The sequence below is a fragment of the Protopterus annectens genome, chromosome 10.part0 (assembly GCF_019279795.1).
Source record: "Protopterus annectens isolate FY-2018-M chromosome 10.part0, PAN1.0, whole genome shotgun sequence".
NCBI classification, from domain to species: Eukaryota; Metazoa; Chordata; order Ceratodontiformes; family Protopteridae; genus Protopterus; species Protopterus annectens.
This window is the reverse complement of record NC_056744.1, coordinates 83,755,537-83,775,248: the sequence shown is the minus strand read 5'-3', so window position 1 is coordinate 83,775,248 and position 19,712 is coordinate 83,755,537.

Below are 19,712 nucleotides of genomic sequence, written 5' to 3'. Positions count from 1 at the left end.
CTGGAGAATTCTCATGTGAAAATGAGCCAGGGGAACTAATATGATCGCTGCTGCCATGAGACCTAAGGTTTTTAGGACGAATCTGGCCTGAATCTTTCTGCATCCTACTAATACCTGTACATGTCGGCGAATGTCTGCCACTCTGTCTACTGGAAGCCTTGCAGACAGATCTTTCGTATTTAATCTTGCGCCTATAAAGGTCAAGGACTGACAAGGTGACAATGCAGACTTTTCGAAATTTATTGAGATACCTAGGTTGGAGCATGTTTGGATGGTATAATCCCTGGCTCTTAGCAATTGATGTCTGGTGGTAGCAGTAAGGAGCCAATCGTCTAGATATGTTAACACCTGGAATCCTTGCCATCTCATGTGAGCGGTAACCACTGCCATGCATTTGGTGAACACCCTGGGGGCTGTGGTGAGACCAAAGGGCAGGGTTCTGAACTGGTAATGACTGGCCCCCAGCCGGAAGCGGAGAAACCTTCTGGAACGCCTGTCCATTTTGATGTGGTAGTACGCATCCTGAAGATCTATGGAGCACATCCAACTGTCCTGACCCAAAAAGGGTAGAAATGACTGAAGCATGACCATCCGGAACTTCGTTCTTTGAACAGACTTGTTTAGTCTGCTGAGATCCAAAATGGGTCTCCAGTCCCCTGTCTTCTTTGGTACCAAAAAGAACTTTGAGTAAATTCCGGATCCTTGCTGGTCTGCTGGGACTTGTTGGATGGCCCGTTTTTTAAGCAGTCTTGAAATTTCTTGTACTGCCTGTTCCCTTAGACTGGGTGGAGCATCTGGGATGGGGTTGTTTGATTTTAAGGGAGTGTGGACAAATGGGATTTTGTAATCTCCGGATATGATAGACTGTACCCATCTGTCTCAAGTGATGAGACGCCAGGCTTCTGGGTACAGAGACAATCTTCCCGCAACTGCCTCTGAAGGTGGACAGCCAGGCAGCCCCTCAGGGGTACTGGAAGGGCTTGTCAGAGAAAGATTCTCTGCTGCCCTGATTCTGCGGACCCCCTCTGCCCCGCGGGCGGCATCTATTGTTGTTCTCTCTTCTGCCTCTGGAGGGAAACACACCACGTGTGTCAGGCACATCTCCCTGGGGTTTCCGGAACCACATCTTCCCACTCTTCTGACCCTTACGGTATGGTCTAGAGGGAGTGGAAAAATGGACTCCAACGGCAGAGAGAGTTCTTGCCTTCCTGCTCACACCTGGTAAGTGCATCTTTCACCTGAGGTCCAAACAGAGCCGAACCATCAAAAGGGATGTTAGTGAAAGACGCCTTGAAGGGATCAGCGAAGTTACATAACCGCATCCAGGCATGCCTTCTCAAAGCCACGCCTGTGCCTGCGGCTCTACTCGCCCCATCAGCCACATACGAAATGAGCCGCATGGAGGAGTTAACGATAGAATTAAGAGTCGCCAGCTGGGAGTTTATCTTGTCTTGAGCCCCCACAGCTGATGGATCTTGCAGGGTATCTCCTAGCTCCTTGAGGAGATCCCTCTGAAGACGGGTGAAGTGGCACAAATAATTCAGCTACCGCATGGAGAAGGTCACTGAGGAAAACATCCACTTCCCGTACCTATCCATCGTCCTAGACTCTTTTTTAGGGGGATGGACAGGTACAGAAGTGTCAGCCAACTCCTTTTTCGTGGCAGCTGCTACCACCATGGCATCAATGGGGACACCCTTTGTCAGAAACTGTTTATCTTGGGGGGGCCGTGATAAACTTAGTGGAACTGCGAGGGGTTGGTTCCAGTGTGTCCGGAGCTGACCACGCCTTCCAAGCCACCACTTCCATTAATGGATCAAAAGGCGGAGACACCCAGGAGGTGGAGAGGCGAGAACCAAACGCATCCAAGTATACCGACTCGTCCTCAGAAGGGTTAAGGGCAGACCAGTTCCCCCTCTGCTTAAGGATCTCAAGGATGTCTGAGAAAGAGACATCTTCAGAGGGGGATCTTGGGGACCCTTCCAAATCCTCCAAATCAGTATCTGATGTGACCGACTCTGGGGAGTCAACATGTTTCCTCTTACATTTCCTCTTTCAAAGGGGCTCCTCTGAAATCTCAGGGGAGGCCTCGGAAGAGGAAGATACACCTAGTGGGGTGACCTGGAGCATTTGATCCCCTCGCTTGGGGTCTGCAGGAGGGGCAGAGACTGAAGCAGGCACCCTGGGGGGGAGGAGCTGAAGGGGCTGATCGAGGTGCAAACTCAGAAGCCAGCATGCTCCTCATGACCTAGAAGGCACCCGTCTGGCACAGAAGAGGGCCCCTGCTCCGAGGAGATGGGAATCCTCTCTGGCACTGAAAGGGATGGCTCCGAGGCTGATGTAGGAGCCGAGCTTATCTGTGCCGAGGCTCCGAGAGGGAGAACAGGGTCGGACAAAGGTCCAATGCCGACGAGGGAGTCTCGGTGCCCAAATCCCTCCGAGGACGGAACCATTGAAGAAATATGAGCCGACGAAGGAGACGAAAGGGGAAGCATCAGCACGGACGTTTCCAGGATCCAAGCCCCAACAAGCTCTGGCTCCGAACTGACAGGAGTCGTCAGAGGAGGAATTACTTCAGAAAAGGGAGCAGCCACAGCCTGAGGAGGAGGGCTAGTTAACATTTTAGCCAGGGCCTGCAATTTGAGGAGTCTACTAACCACTCTCTCCAAGTCATGATCGGACAGCCTCGAGGACCGAGAAGAGTGGGACCTATGGCTACGTTCAGACTGTATCAAAGGTGATCCCGGAGCAGAGCGAATCAACTCCAGGGATGGCGATCTGGATCGCTTACGGCTCCCTGATGGCTCTGACACCAAGGTCGGAGCCGAGAGAGATTTTGATACTTCGGTCCTGGCCGGAACCAAAATTGAAGCAGATGCTCCACCTGGCGACTGCTCCATACTGGGAGCCGACGGCTTGGTGTGCTTAGGGGTTTTAGCTGGCTGAGACTTTGCCGGAGAACCCTCAAGCTTTAGTAAACCCCTGAGAATTAACTTGTTGCTACACTCCTGCAGGACTCTCGGACTAAAGGCATGACATACCGAGCAAGAGTCCTGCAGGTGTAGGGAACCCAAACAATAAACACAAGAAGTGTGACCGTCTGTCAGAGACATTTTCTGACAGCACGAGTCACACTTCTTGAACCCTGATACCTTGGTATCCTTTGCCATGTTATAAATAAAAGGAATACCAATGGATGAAAATTTAGATTAGTGCAAAAACACACACACACTACTCCCACACCTTCACACAAAAATTTTAGATAACTATACTAACAAAGACTAAGAGACTATGATCTTAGACTACAAAGGCTAAACACTACTTCCTACTGAAAACAATATAAAAAGGAAGGGGATAGCCTCTAACGTAAACGGCCTACTAAGGGAGATGGGGGGAGGGGGAAACTCTAAGTAAAGTTTCCTAAGGGTCAGAAAACACAGAGAAACAGAGACTAGTCTACAGTACTACTCTGATTTAACAAACGATTTGAAAAATATACACTAACAGTTAAACTACTAAAAATACAAAAGATCAATACGACCTGAGCCAGTGAAACGCAACCTCATAGCTGAAGCAGCAAACGAGATCTGGGGGTCTAGCGCCAGGCATTGTGGGATATAGGGAGGCCTTGAGCCAGGAAGTAGCTCTTGAGCTTTAGAAAATGGCTGAGTCAGAGCCGAGGGTCGACTCCGAACCCAACCAGCAAGAATGAAGGCAAGAGAGACAACTTAACATCAATAGTTACACATACCACAAGGTAAGGTTCCCCCTTTCTTGTGTCACCACTATTTTGCACTTCAATCTCTGGAAACTCCTTAAAATTTATACCTGTTCTGTGTGAAAAAATAGTCATGTCCCCCACCAAGTCATGGAGCTCTTTACTAACTTTAAAGATACTCCAGTTAGTCTGCAATATGTCATGCAGAAAGCCAATGAAGAAGTTGTATTCCGTAACATATGCTTTGTCAAATCTTCTGTTAAAATCGCCTAAGGAATCCTTAGTTGAATCCTTTCTAAACTCAATACCTAAGAGGGGAAGATACCTAGTACCCCAGCCACAGTCAACCTCATCAATAGTGTCATGAACTAGTTGGTGTGGATATCCTCTATTAATAAATATTCCCTTCAGCTTTTGAAACTCGTCCTTCAGATCTTCACCTACTGATGTCATTCTAACTATACAAATAGCTTGTCCTTAACAAATTCTTCTTCTGAAAGTGGGGGTGGTGACTGTCACAATGCAGATAACTATTGCACCAAGTGTCTTTCCTGTATATGTTGGACTTGAACCCCCCCCTTGCGTGTAGGAAACAATGACGTCAAGATAACTTATACAGTCCCTCCCCCAATTGTAAGTGAATTTGAAATAATGAGAGCAACCAGTGAGGTATTCAATAAATATAGTGATGCCATCAACCTCTCTGTCCCACAAAATAAAGATGTCATTCAGGAATCTAACAAAGATCTAAACATTTTGAAAATTCACTGTTGAAAACATGTTCCATTTCCCATCCCAACATCACCAAACTGGCATAAATAGGGACACAAGCTGCCCACATAGCGACTCCTGTGACCTGCTGGTAGAACTCTCCCTGAAAGTGAAGGTAATTATTCTCAAGGACTAAGTCCATAAGTTCCACCAGCAAAGTCTCAGGGTCATGTGTCAAATGGTCGGTTAATATTTCTTGAAAATATTTGATCCCCTCGTTTTTTGGCATGACAGAAAAAAGATCCTTGACGTCAATGGTCAAAAAAATAAGTTTCCTTTTCCAAAAATGTTGATCGTTTTATTCATATATTTGAAAGGGTATGTAAACAGTATAATGTTGACCAAGAGCTTGGGGCATGGTTCCTGACCCCCTTACTCCATGGTAAAGCTGTAACTGATGTTTCTAAATTGTCTGGAACTGACTGCTTAAACTATGCTACAGCTAAAAAAAAATGTTTACTGGAATGTTTTAAGTTAACACCTGAAGCTTACAGAAAAAAGTTTCATGAGCATAAACGCAAGGCAGATGAAAGTGTGTATAATTATATTGCCAAGTTAAGCTCTTATTTTCATAGGTGGGTGAGTGGGTGTCAAGTCATCACTTTTCAAGGGCTGGCAGACCTTTTGGTAAGGGAACAAGCTCTTAGAACTTTGCCTGAGGACATGAAAATCTGGTTAGCAGATAGGGAATGCAACTCTGCAGATGAGCTGGGGAAAAAGGGGGATCTCTACTTAGCAAGTAGGGCATCACTACACAGGAAGGGGATACCTAGTGCTGCACATGGATGCAAGGGAATGCATGCTGGGCAGCCTAAACCACCTCAATAGAGTCTGCCAGTAACAGGGGGAGCCATTAGTTCATGTACATGGCCAGGATCAAGGGTTAAATGTTTTAAATGTAACCAGTGGGGCCATGTAACATATAGATGTCCACAGAGGCAAGGTGGGGAACAAACGATGGGGAGGCCAGCAAGTGGGAATCACAGAATATCCATGGTAATTTGTCTGGAGACAACAGGGGTATCAAACTACCAGCAGAGTTTGCATCCTATCTTGGGGGATGGAAAACAGACCACTGCCATGAGACAACCTCTGATATAACTATTGTGAAGCCTGCAGTGGTTAAAGAGGTGCAGTACTTGCTTGGGAAGTCCACTCCAGTCAGAGCTCTAGGAGGGATCCCATTCCAAATGCCTTTGTCCATATTTCACCTTGACTTGTAGGGTGGAAAAGAAAGCAAGCAAGCAAGCAGGTGTGTTTGAGCATATCCCTGCAGATGTCGTGACAGGGAATGATTTTGATAATGCAGTACCCAGTGTGCATGCAGTGACAAGCAGTCAGGCTTGGAGACAAGCATGTCATTCTGGTAGCCTGGGGCAGACCCAGACAGAACGCATCCCTGAAGGCAGGACTGGTGATGTGGCTAATTCAGGGAGGGAGCTACCTTGTAGCAGTGTGCCTGAAGACAAGCCATGTCTGCTGGTAGGTACTGATGTTCCCTTGGACAGGGTGAATGCAAGGGCAGAGGTGAGTGGTAGTACCCAGGCTGACAGAGAGGCACTGCTATCAGAAGATACCAGATTTCCTGTGAAAGGGGAGCTGGGAAAAGTCACAAAGACAGAGTTGAGACAGGCTCAGCTCTCAGACCCTACATTGCAAGGCTTGAAAGAGGTAGCTAGGGAGGCACCTGATTCTCAAGGAAAAGGAGAGTCTGTATACTGGAACAAAGGGTTACTGTATAGAGCGTGGACCCCAAAGGGAGGGCTAGAAGGTGAGGTAATACAGCAGCTGGTAATGCCCAGAGCTTACCATCTGGCACTTCTAGCCATAGCCCATGACATTCCTTTTGCATATCATATGGGCATAAAACATACCAAGAGTCATATTATGCAGAACTTTTTTTGGCCTGGGATTGCAGGAATGTAATAGGGTACTACAGGACCTGTGAGCAGTGCCAAAAAGTAGGCAAGGCAGAAAACAAGGTCATAGCTCCTTTGATGCATTTGCCTGTGATTGAAGAGCCAATTCAGATGGTAGCTATGGATATTGTGTGGTGTCCAAATACCCCAAGTTCCACAGGGAAGTATATCCTAGTGGTAGTAGACTATGCAACTAGATACCCTGAGATGGTGGCTCTGTCCTCCATTGAGGCAGAGAGGTAGTAAATGCTTTGCTAGAAATTTTCAGCAGAGTAGGTCTCCCAAGAGAAATACTGACTAGCAGAGGTGCCAATTTCATGTCAGATCTACTGGCTTGTCTGTGAGAGTGCTGTGGAGTGAAGCACCTAAAGACAACCCCTTACCATCCCCAGACTAATGGTCTTGTGGAGAGGTTAAACTCTACACCAAAGAGCATGCTATGGGCATTTGCAGACCATTTTAAGAGAGAGTGGGACAAATATTTGCCCCATCTCTTTGCTTACAGAACGGTACCCCAGGAATCTACAGGTTTTCACCCTTTGATTTGCTGTATGGGCATAGGGTGAGGGGACCTTTAGATTTGATTAATGATAAGTGGGAGGGTGAGTGCAAATCCAGCAAGGAGTCTGTTGTGGTATATGTCCTAAACCTCAGGACAAGGCTTCGGAAGCTCTTTGGTCTGGCTCAGGAGAAACTGGCAGGACCCCAAGATCAGAAAAAGGTCTGGTATGACAGGAATGCTCAAGCCAGAAAGTATGCTGTGGGACAGCAGGTGATGGTGCTCATTCTTGTCAGACAAAATAAACTGCAGGCAGCATGGGAACGACCCTTCAAAGTGTGAACCTCTAGACTTTATTTGATATGAGTGGGAGGGTGTGTGAATCTCACAAGCAGTCTGTTGTGGCATATGTCATAAACATCAGGACAAGGCTCAGGGAGCCCATGGGCTTGGCCCAGGAGAACCTGGCAGAAGCCCAACAGCAGAAAAAGATCAGGCATGACAGGAATGCTTGAGCTAGAGAGTATGCTGTAGGGCAGCAGGTAATGGTTCTCATTCCTGTCGGACACTACAAGCGGCAGGCAGCCTGGAAGGGACCCTTCAAGGTGGTAAGAAAGGTTAGTGATGTTAACTACATGGTAGAACTACTAACCAGGAGGCAGGGGCATAAATTGTACCATGTTAACACGATCAAGCCTTACCATTATAGGGAGGCCCTTGTGCTATTTGCAGTGGATAGGAGGAGGAGGAGTCTGAGGGGGTTCTATGGCTGCAGTGAGCCAGCCAGCAAAATCCCAAGTTACTATGGTGGAGCCTAGGGTTGCAGGCATATATGACAGTGCAGCTCTGCAGTGGGGTCAGCAATGGCAGGGCAGAGGGAATCTCAAGACAAGGTATGGAATAATGTATTCCCAGACATGCTTTTTTTTCTGTCAAGCCACATTTCTCAAGGGTCGCTTGAAAAACTAGCATGAGTCTTTGAAGGGGGAGAGATGTGATGATATGGGCTAGTGCCAATATAGCTACTAGCTGAAATGTTGTAAATAATTATATGTCATTTGTACATAAACAGATTTGTACAGATGCTTGTACTGAAAATGTATCCGAGAAGTTTGCCTGTGTTAAAATGTATCAACAGTGCACCCTGCTGGAATGAGAAGAAATGTACATGTATTATTGTAACTGAATTAAATGTATATGTTTTAATAGAGGATACTGGGGCAGCACAGGTTAACCAGCTAGGTTACTTTAAGAAATATAACAGAAATGTAAATGAGTTGTTAAACCATTAAAATGGCACCCTACAGGGCTGAAGAGGCCTGGAGTTGGTGGGCCTAGAAGAAGCCTTTATTCATTAGTTCAGTAAAAAGAGGGGAAGCCACAGGCAATGCCACAAACATTTAGATGTGTATTGTAGCAGCCTATGCTAATTTCTTGTCCAAGCTTCAAAAGGGGATGCTGTGAGGACCTAGTGTCAGGTGACCAGATGAGTTTATTCTGCAAGCTATCTTGGATATTATATTTTACAGGGAGTAATCTCTGAGTATTCTGCTTTGGGGAACCTGACTAGAAAGACTGTTCATGTATTTCATTGTGCCTTGCTGTATCAAGTAAGTTATTAGGGAATAATAATTCTTCTAGATTGAGTCAGGAATATAGTGAAGCTTAGTTTAGAGATTGTTATTTTCAATATTTCCTGTGAGATGAACTCTGTGGCTTACTGTAAATATATATTTAGTATTTTCTTGTTATTTTATTATTAAACATAGTTAAACGTTTCATTGTTGCTGGTCCTTCTGAGAAAATATTTAAACTATGAGTGTGCTTATACTTATTTTGTAACACTGTGTGGGCCACTCCAGGAGGCCTAACTGTCTTGGTCAACTGCTACCATTTGTATTAGTATTAATATTACACAGTGTAATTGGACACACTTTAAGGGACTTAGAGTAGCGGATTATGGAGTGTTTGGTGGTAGTAATATCTTCCTTATACTCTGGGCAGAAGGGGACACAGCAGGTAAATCTGTGCCAGTCTTCCCCAAGTGTGTGCATGTATGAAAAATCAAATCTCACAGTGTGTGTATGTGTGTGTGTGTGTGTGTGTGTGTGTGTGTCAGCTACTAGAAGCAGGGATACCAAACACTGGGCTTACAGAGAGGGTGCTGAGATCTTGATTTGGGCACTCGCTTGAGGACCTAACCCTACAGCTGTACCCGTGGTGAGTCTTAATGGGGACCTGGCGGGAGACAGAGATCTAGACCCTGGACTGTGTGTGTTCCCTGTGTGCTCATAAGGGAAACTGTGCTTGATGCAGAGAGGTCTGCATCTGGAAATACTGTACATGTCCATTTGTATTCCAAGTGCACGTCCCTCGCCAGTGTCAGTGGTGAGGATTTAGGCTCCATGATTATTGTCCCAGCGTGGGACATCACACAAGGAAACTGTGTGTATTGAATAGGGACACACAGATGAATTGCAGGAATGAACACAGGGAAAGAGTAAAGGTGAAACCCCTGCATGCACAGCAGATGAGAGCATGTCAAAGGAAGATGGTTGTAGCAACAACACTAAGCATATACCTATAGAGTATAGTACAGACTGTACAGTGAAAATGTATCATCTGTGACTGTCACACAAGGTGATATAATGATGAGGGTTTGTGTGAGTTACGAATCCTTGCATGAATAATGCATGGGGCATCCATCAGTGATCTGAGATACAACTGGGGTAGGGTGTATATTGGGTAGCTGTGCAAACTGTTACACCTGAATGAGTACACTATCAACAGACTCCAGCAAAGTGGCCAAAAGTAATGGATCATGGCAAACTTTACAAAAACCAACAATATGAGAATAATACCATCACTAATCCCATGTCTGTGACATAACATGTGATGTGGACGGATAACAGATGAGCCTGCATACAAACACCCTTGACAACTATACATCCACATGGGTCTACTTCACGTTGTCAAAGACCGACAATATCAAAGCTGATACTGTCGGCACCAGATTAACGAAAGCAAAAAAACATTGAACGTTTAAACGGAAATCTCCGTAAGGGGAGATTTCTGTTTAGTTCAATGTAGTGCAGTCTCAGAGTTGGTATATTTAAGTAGGGGGTGTGGGAGTACAGCCCCACACATGGGGGTACAGGGGGGCTAACCCCCCCGCCTGCTTGCAAAGGTAAGTTTTTATTTATTTTTGTTTTTAGGTAGTTTTTATCTTTCGATGTTTCAGAATTCTATGATATGGTGTCGACCAGATCAGATTCGATATTCTGAAACTTTGATAAGACAATATAGATGCCATCCACACTCTAGTAGTGTAACCATGCACACTATCCTGCTACTCTAATATCTGCAGGAGGGACACTGCTATACATGTATGTGACAGTATGGGCAATACAGGCTTGTTGCCTTGTGTGCAAGACATATATCTATGGCACAATCCACACCATCAAAAATTATATACATGCCATTAATGTTGTCATCTATGTATGCAGGGTGTGCATAAGCTGAACAGGTAGCACACATGCATCTGGTGTAACAACTCTTTAAGGCCAAGAGCAGTGCATCAATGGGTCCAGACAATATCACAGGATACCTTCTAAATAGCATGAAATATGACCTATCAGGTCTTCTGGAGCTATTTAAATGTAGCCTCCAAACATGCTTCATGCCTCATGAATGGAGAACGGCAACAGTCATCCCTCTGCACAAAATCTGCAGACCCTAGAAACTACAGAACCATAAGTCTCATTAGTCTTATATGTAATGGCATGGAAAGAACTATCATGGAAATGATCAACAGTTATATAGTAAACTTCCAGACACTGGGCTCAACCCAGTTTGGTTTTGTCAAGGGCAGGTCATGCCTACTGACCCTGGAGGACTTATTTGAGAAAGCCAACAAAGTGATGGATATGGGCAAAATGGTTCACACTGCCTACATTGACATGGCCAAGGCATTTGATGCAGTAGGCCAGTTGGGAATTCTTGACAATCTCAATAGATTAGGTACAAACACATATTTCACCCGGTGGATAGCCAATTGGCTCACAGACAGGACCCAGGAAATTAGAATTGGGGAGTCCACCTCTACAAAGAGGCTGGTCACAAAAAGTGGAGTCCCTCAGGGATCGGTCCTTGGACCGCTCCTTTTTGGCATTTATTTCTCTGAAGTAAAGGCCAATGTTAATGCTCTTTGGCCAACTAAATGTGCAGACGATTGCAAATTAGGGGCCATCATTGAATCCCACACTAACACAAATCTTCTCCAAGAAGGGATGACACAAACAACTGGTGTCAGAGCTATGGACTAACACTTAATGCCAAAAAACGCATATAATATCCTTTGGGAAGTCATCCACCCATGTTAACTATCATATTGACAAACACACCCCTTACATTTCATCCAGCAGTCAGGGACTTGGGAACAAACACAGACAGCAACCTAGACTTTGACCATCATGTACTTATAGTACTGAAGAAATCATTCTATGTTGTGCAACTTATAAACAAAGGTATGGCATCAAAGTCCAAAAAAGTCAGTGTTCTGCTGTATTTTGCATTCATCAGACCTATTATTGAGTACAGTGCCCCCTTTGGTATGTACCTAACCAGGCATATCTAACAATTGGAATGCCTACAGAGGTTCCATACTGAAATGATACAGGTCATATATGTAAGATGTCCTATGCAGACCGCATCAAGGCCCTATTCTGGTATTCTGTCTCCTACAGGCTTTGAGACATCTATGTCTGGCATACAGGGCATTGTCAGACAACACTCTGATGGACCTCCTGCATATCCACAAAACAAACAGCACCAGAATTACCCATTCTAATTATTAAACCTTGCCAGTGACATAAATAGGATGTGCTGGAGAGACAGGTATGTATCCCAGACACTACCCTGTCTCTGGAACAGGCTCCCCATCCATGTGAAGCAGAGTTCCTCCCTAATTTAATTCAAGTGCAACTTGGATAATTGGATGGGGAACAAGAAATTCATCCCTGGTTTGGTACCTATGCCTCTAATGGACACAGGTAACCTGTAAATGGTCATATTCCAGGCCCCTGCTTGTAAATGTTTCATCTCCCAAGCCCCTACTTATCAAGGGTATCAGAACTTGTCAGAGATTTGAGATGCATGGCTAGGTGTAAAAAGGCCCTTGTAGTCATTAGCTTAGTAAACACCTATGCACCTGTTGGTGTTCTGCACCAGGCAGTTATGTATATTCCCCAGAAACAATACCTAGGTATGGCCAATAAGCTGTGTGACAGCACACTATGACAAAGGTGATACACTTCAGTTACACATCACTGGAAGATGTGTCGGGAGGTACATGAAGGGTGCATTGTAAATGGTTATCGGTGCGATGGCGGCTTGGAACCAAGAAGTTATTATGGTCTCTGATGTGAATGTCCACCACATACACAGTAGTTCTGTTACATTCAAGGGAGTAGTCAGCACTGTGACCACATGATGGTGGATGCACCACTTACCCTCTACCCCAGGACACAGGTCACATACCTATCGGTATGCTTTCAGGGTGTGATGTCCACAATATGCTCGGGTGGTGTATCTGTTTCTCGATTCAACAAATCCTTCCATGCATCTCATCAATTAATGTGTTGTCATGACTGTGGTAGCAGTCTGGTATGTGTTGATTCTGTCTGTATTCTACTAATATCACAGCTAGAGTCAATGATTGCCCATAAGCTGTAGTCCTTCAGGCAGCTGTTTGAACACAGCATGTGTATGTAATCTGTGATGTCCACCACTTAACTAATGCGCAGGAAAGGGCCTACCAGACACACCTGATGTACTAAACTGATCACTGGATCTGAGATATATGTCACAACACACATTTCGTCACAGTGAGATGCCATGTGTGTCATACACTGGTCTACCCATTTGGTGATATAGCTATTCATGGCCACATATGACAGTGTTGATTGAATGACTCATTGATTTTTGACAAATGCCTTGACCTGATCAAGCACCACAAGATGATACTATTGTCATCATGCATGCCTTCGAACTCTGTGGCAGACAAGAGGTTGGGAGGCCTGTATGCAATGGATGTATAGGCATGAGCAAGTATCAAAATACTGGCAATTCATGTAATTAGAGAAGTAACTGTAGGATACACATGCATGCTCTGGTGTCTAGTCTCACACACAGAGAGTCAACTGCAGTGAGAACAGAACCCCTACCCAAGTACAGAGACTACCAGAACACAGTACTTAACACAAGCACCACTGGACAAGTCAGATTTATACAACAGTGCAGGTGAACTTACAATAGATGACTTCAGCAGGCTATGTGGGAGATGAAAGGTTGGGAGGCCTGTATGAAATGGATGTGTAGGCATGAGCAACTATCAAAGTACTGGCAATCCATGTAATTGGAGAAATAACCTGTAGGATACACGCATCTGCTCTGCTGTCTAGAAAACAAACACACACAACTCCAGTGAGAACAGAACCCCTATCCATGTATACAGACTACAGAACACAGTACATAACACAAGCACCATGGCACAAGTCTGACTTATACAAGACTGAAGGTGAACTTATAGTAGATGACATCAGGCCACGTGGGGGCAAAAGGTTGTAAGCTGTGTAAAAACAAAAGTACCCTTACTGAGCATAGTTGGATGGTTGTTTTTAGCACAGCATATTTGTGAGCAGCAACCAACTGGCCCTCTCCATGAGGGGACATAGGAACAAGCCCAGAAGTGACTTTACAATCACCCAACCAGTAGTCAAGTTTGCACTTGAACAGGATCTTTGAGAACCACTGCTTTACACACAGTGGGAGCCTGTTATAGGGGAGTGCGAATTGTCATGAGCTACATCTGTCTCCCCAGCATGTCCTGCTCATGTCACCGGCCAGGTTGAGAACCCTGCGGCAAATTATAATTGTCCCATTTGAATTGCAGATGTCCATTTCCAGAAGGGCAAGGTCTGAGTGCAGTGACAGGTATGTCAGTCTTTCCATGCATTTCATGTTTGTAGGCCTGGGAGTCTCTGAAGCACAACTCTGCATTCTCTCCAACTGACGCAGGTGTTTGGTGAGCTATAGAGAGATGTGAGCACTGTACTCCATTATTGGTGTGATAAGGGGAAGAGTACAGCAGAAGTATGACTACCCTGTTCTTGGATGTAACGTCCATATGTATGATGTCTGCACTGCAGCTTGTGTCTCTAACCACAACAGGCACATAGTGATGAAAGTGTAGATTGCTATCAACATGTGTTCCCAAGTTTAACAACACTGTTTGCGCTTAGGGGGTGCTATGTATATCATAATCTGCAGCGATACTTCATTGACAAAGTTGACAAAGAGTCTTTGTATGCTTAAAGTTCAGTCTGAGTTCATCACCAATCATCAGTCTGTCAGTCCCTACTGTAATATGCTACCATCACTGGGGAACACTATACGAGTGCGTCCAGTTAGCAGTTATCTGCAAACTTGGTACAGCACATGCCATGTACTGTTGCCTGTGCTTCAGTGAAGTATTTCCCAAACAGATGAGGGCCCGTCACAGATCCTTGTGGTATTCCACTGATGAGTGTGCTAGTGGTGGAAGTGCAGTCCCCAACTTTGACAGTGGGCATTCTGTTGTTGAGCTAGTTGGCTACCCATCTAGTACTGTATACCCTAATTCCCTGATGGGAGATCTTCAGTATGAGACATGATTGGGGGGGTAGTGTCAAACACCTTGGATAACTCAACATAGGCAGTATGTACTGTTCTCTCTAATCCAGGTCTTTGGAGTCACTATCCAAGAAGTCCACAGGGGTCAATAAGCAAGATCTACCCTTGGCAGAACCAAGATGGGTAGGGTCAAGTGTGTTGAAGGTCACCTCTATCTCCGTGGATATGGTCCATGCTGATTCCTGCAGTAGCCTTGCAGATAAGGCTTTTTAGGTGTATGGGTCTGCAACTGTAGTTCTGCATGTTACCAGATTGATGAGCATTGTATAGCAGACATTTGATAATACATTGTGTAGCATGGTTGATATATGTGTTGAAAAAGTAAGAACCCAGGGTTGTAGTTGCTTGATGGGGTGCCAACACATGGATGCATTTTAAATATATGACAGAGTCCTCGTGTAATTTCATGTCACACAAAGGAATGGACAGTAAATAGCAGAAATACAGCATAATACATAGATTTCCATAGCGTGGTGAGCAGCAGGTTTGTACAATGGTTAGCAAAGTGCATACACATGCGAGATACCCATGTTTACGAGTAGGTAAGCAGTGGGCAAACAGACGCATTGCAAAAGTTTGACAATTAGTATTGAGTCTAGGAAACACACCTGCTGCTTAACTGACTCTGTGGCAGCACGTGTTAATGGACTGATGCATTCCTTTTTTGGGCCAGATGGTACTGGGTTTGAATACAGGTGTATCTAATACTTTAAAATAATTTTCATTACAGAGCAAAAATGCAAGGACATGAACTTTTTATACAACACATGTTGCTGTGTATTTGCACAGGACAGCTAGGTTAAGTGGCATTGTGTGGGGATAACCTTGAACCTGAAATGTATTTTTAATATCATAGCATATCCTTGTATTTCATCACTTGATACAATAAGCAAGGGAAAGGTGCAAGATTTTTACAGAAATTATTTGACTTGTATGTGCCCAATAGTAAGTAGTAGGCCTCAGGCATCAAAGATACTGTCATACCTCTCAAAAGTAATGATGATGACTGCATGCCCTCCATTTAGCACCATATATTTGTACTAGAAAATAATTAAAAAGATAAGGTAGTAAGGATACACACTGCAGTTTCAGACTTCACAACTGTCAGAAGATTAGACAACAGGCAGGATGCAAAAAAAGAAGAGTGACAACAGCAATGTATCCTTGTTTGTGCGATAGCAGCAAATCACCTTTGCACCCCCAAAGGAACAGTCCATTCTTGTTTGTGCCTTAACAGTAACTCTCATTTGCTCACCTCAAAAGAACAGTCTATACTTGTTCGTGCCATAACAGTACCTCAGCTTTGTTCACCCTCGAAAGAACTGTGTACCCCTGTATGTGCCATAACAGTAACTCATCTTTGCTCTCCCCCAAAAGAGCAGTCTATACTTGTTTGTGCCATCCAACCTGTCCTTCAGCTGCTGGCAACTGCATACCATATTATTCCCAGTTAAAATCCTCACACACGCAAGGCCAATGGTATAGATTGGCTTACACACTGCATGTTTCAGAGTACTGGTCAGATAACTGATGAAAGACCAAGAAACACAGAAAGGTAAGACAGAGCTGTATATTTACAAGTAATAATCTACGTCCAAATATAATAAATGTACAAAAAACTGTTTATGGTTTGTTATGCTGTTGCAGTTGGTTGTGTGAAGAATTACTTCAGTTCTTTGCTGCAAAGCTGTTTGTGTAGCAGAGGGATAAGCCATCCATCCTGTGTTCTGAAGGTGCACTGCAGTGAATTCTAAAACCAGACCTATGTAGAAATATCTCATGTGTACTAACATTTTGTAGTGTGTATGCCATAAATTGTTTGTCCTCACTTCAAATTTCTCCCTTTTTTATTTTTTTGCCAGTGTTTGCCAGATGCTGCACTTAATGTAAACAGGGTTGACTCTGCTTATATTGTTTGTGTGAAGTGCAGCAGTGTGCAAACTGGACTACCCAGGAAGCTGACAGGATCCAGATAGCCAAAAGTAGAAACCAGATGCATTTAATACTACTGTGCATTGCACAAACCCGATAAGTGAAGTTGCACTGTGGTTAAAAGCAACAACTTAGCAATGAATACTAAGATGGGGAATATCATGTAACTAATCTTGTGACAGCAGGTTATGTGCAGTGCTGGAGTCAAGATGGTCTGAGGTTCTACTACAGGGTGTGCAAAGCTTGTTTTACTGTTGTGACATTGCAGTTTGTAGCAATGAACTGCAACATAGATGAGTGTTTTTTCAATCCTCTTGTGGCACCAGGTGTAAGTGTAGGACTATCATACACATGGTCCTGAGTTCGAATATAGCATATTCCATACATGTAATGTTCCACTTCCCATTATAGTCACTCTCACTTGTAACACTTGACAACACACAGTGTAGCTGATACTAATTTTTATAAGTATGAGGGGCTAAGATACTACAATTGTTAGCTATTTACTTCTTTATTCATATATGTACTGCCCATTTATCAAATGTATGACCGTGGGAATACTGTGTACTATGTTCCTATAAGCATATTTCTTCTATATGGAGTGGCATGGCCTTCACATTTGAGTAAGACACTTACACAACTGCCTGTACATCAAATAACCTTGACATTGCATTGCTTGCCATTGCTGTGCGCTGTTTACCATTGCACACCCAGGAGCACTCTGAGGGATGGTGCACTATGTGCACCATTTTCAAACAGTGAGCACATTCCCAGTAATTGAAGTGAAACTATCAGTCTCTGTTGCCTTTGATCTGTAGTAGACATGGCAGGTATTTGTGGACAAAGTCCAAGATTTATGGGCTCAGAGATGTAGTATCCAGAAGTCCAAGATTTTTGCTCGACTCCTAGTGAAAGTGCCAGGCTGGTGCAGGAGAACTACTTTAGGAGCCAGTCTGAGAGGCTTGGGCTGTGACTAGTGCCACTGGTATACCCCACACTGGTGAACAGTATAGACATTACTACAGTGACCTCAGAAGGAGGAAGGGTGTAACCTCGATGCATGCATCAAGGAATTTAGGATGGAGGACATATTTACACAGAGTACCTGTAAGTCTTAAATGAATATAGGCAAGACTGGTATTCAACTCTTATCTGCTCTGCACCCTCACTTACCATGTTACTTCAACTCCCTCAGGATTTCTTTAGCTTAGTGGAAAGTTGGATTACTCATATCCAACTTATCCTAAATCCCAAAACGACTAAATTGGTTCTTTTCACCCCCAACAAATCTATTCCTTCCTCTCTATCCTTCTCATTCACTTACAAAAATGGTACTATCATCACCCTCTCTGATTATACCAAACTCCTGGATGTAGAAATTGACAAAAACCTACAGTTTGAAGTCCACATCTCACAAACCATCAAAAAGTCCATAATAAAATGGGCACACTATACAGACAAAACCTTTCTAAACAAGCTAGAATCTCCCTAGCCCAAACCCACATTTTGTCCACTCTAATGTATGTGGCACCAATCCTTACCCATATCAGAAAACATGATCTTGCTACACTTGTAACATGTTGCAACAAAATTGTCATATTCTAAAATAACTGCACCTTCAGAACCAATCACGGTCATTCTCTAAAGGAACTACAATCACTAGAATTTCCCCAACTACTCAATTACCATCAACTAATCATTGCCTACAATACTGTGAGACATCCTGATAAAACCCCAGCACAAAGTCACCTACTCAAGCCCTACAAATCAAATTGTCCCTTCGCTCCACTGACAAATCACTCCTTTGTATCTCTAAAACCAACAAAGCTGCAGGTAAAGCACTATTCACCCATAGTGAGCTAAATCTTGGAATAACCTTCCCCCTGCTTTATCTTTTGCCTCCACTATTACGCTGTTCAAAAACTCACTTAAATTACGCTTAATGAATTCTTGGCCATGTCCATGCATTACCTAACCTTCACTGTTTCTACAACCCCAGATAGCTTCATATCCAATTATACCTACTGTAATTTTTCTACAGTATCAGGTATTTTATTTTTCTGCTCAAGTTTCTAATAGTTATACTAGCTCATGCAAAACTTTCATTAATTAATTTCTAAGTAGTCGCTGTCTCTATAGTCAGTTATAATGTTTATCTATTGTCAATTTCTGTTTCTAGAAAGTTGTATTTTTAATCTAGTGTCAATTTTTTATTGTATCAATTTTATTTTTATCTTATGTTAATGTTTTGCTTCTGTACAGATTATCATATTGTTCAACTATTTGTTTTTCTGTACTGAATGTGGAGCTTTTCTCCCCAGGCCCAAACTGTAAATGGACATGTGTCCAGTTAGACTATCCCTGTAAACAAATGTAAAATAAAATAATAGTATTCTGTTTTTTTCCCCACAGCTGCAACTAAGAGGGAGTGCAACATGAGGACCCATGCCTCTAGACTGGAGAAGATGAGGGCAGCATGTAGTATGTATACAGAAAAAGTGTACTGTTATTGTACTATTAAAAGTTAAAGATAGCTTGTTTGGTATTTTATACAGTTGTATCATGTTAAACATACATATTCCAACTGTAAAAGCAAGTATGCATGCATTAGTTTGTAGCATAAACCAAGAGTGCAATATTAGTCTTTAGTCAGAGGTAGTGGGTTCAAATACCACACTAACTATACATTAACTGTTAATTCTTCAATTATGTGTAACTTAAAGGTTTAAAGTAAAAGCTCTATACTAATGGCATGCATACCCTTCTGTAAACCATAATCTGTATAACTGGAACATGCATATGTGCAATATATGCACATGTAGAGGAGTACTTGCTGCAATATGTAGTGTAGTCTACATTTGTTAGGAGCTGCTAGTCTTAAAAGTAATGTTACCTGTTAGAGGGTGGTAGTCTAAGAGTAAATAATTGTATGTTACATATGAAGGTACTAATTGCATCCTTTTTTTCTCTCACCCAAACCCTTCTCGTTTTTTTGTTTGTTTTATCATGTGTTGTCAAAATGTGTCCATGTCATCCATGAGTACCACAACACAGCAGGGTAGGCCTGCCTCACAGGAACCACCCACCATGGCACCATTGCCCAGCACATCCAGGAGCTCAACTAACAGCACCATTTCTGCTG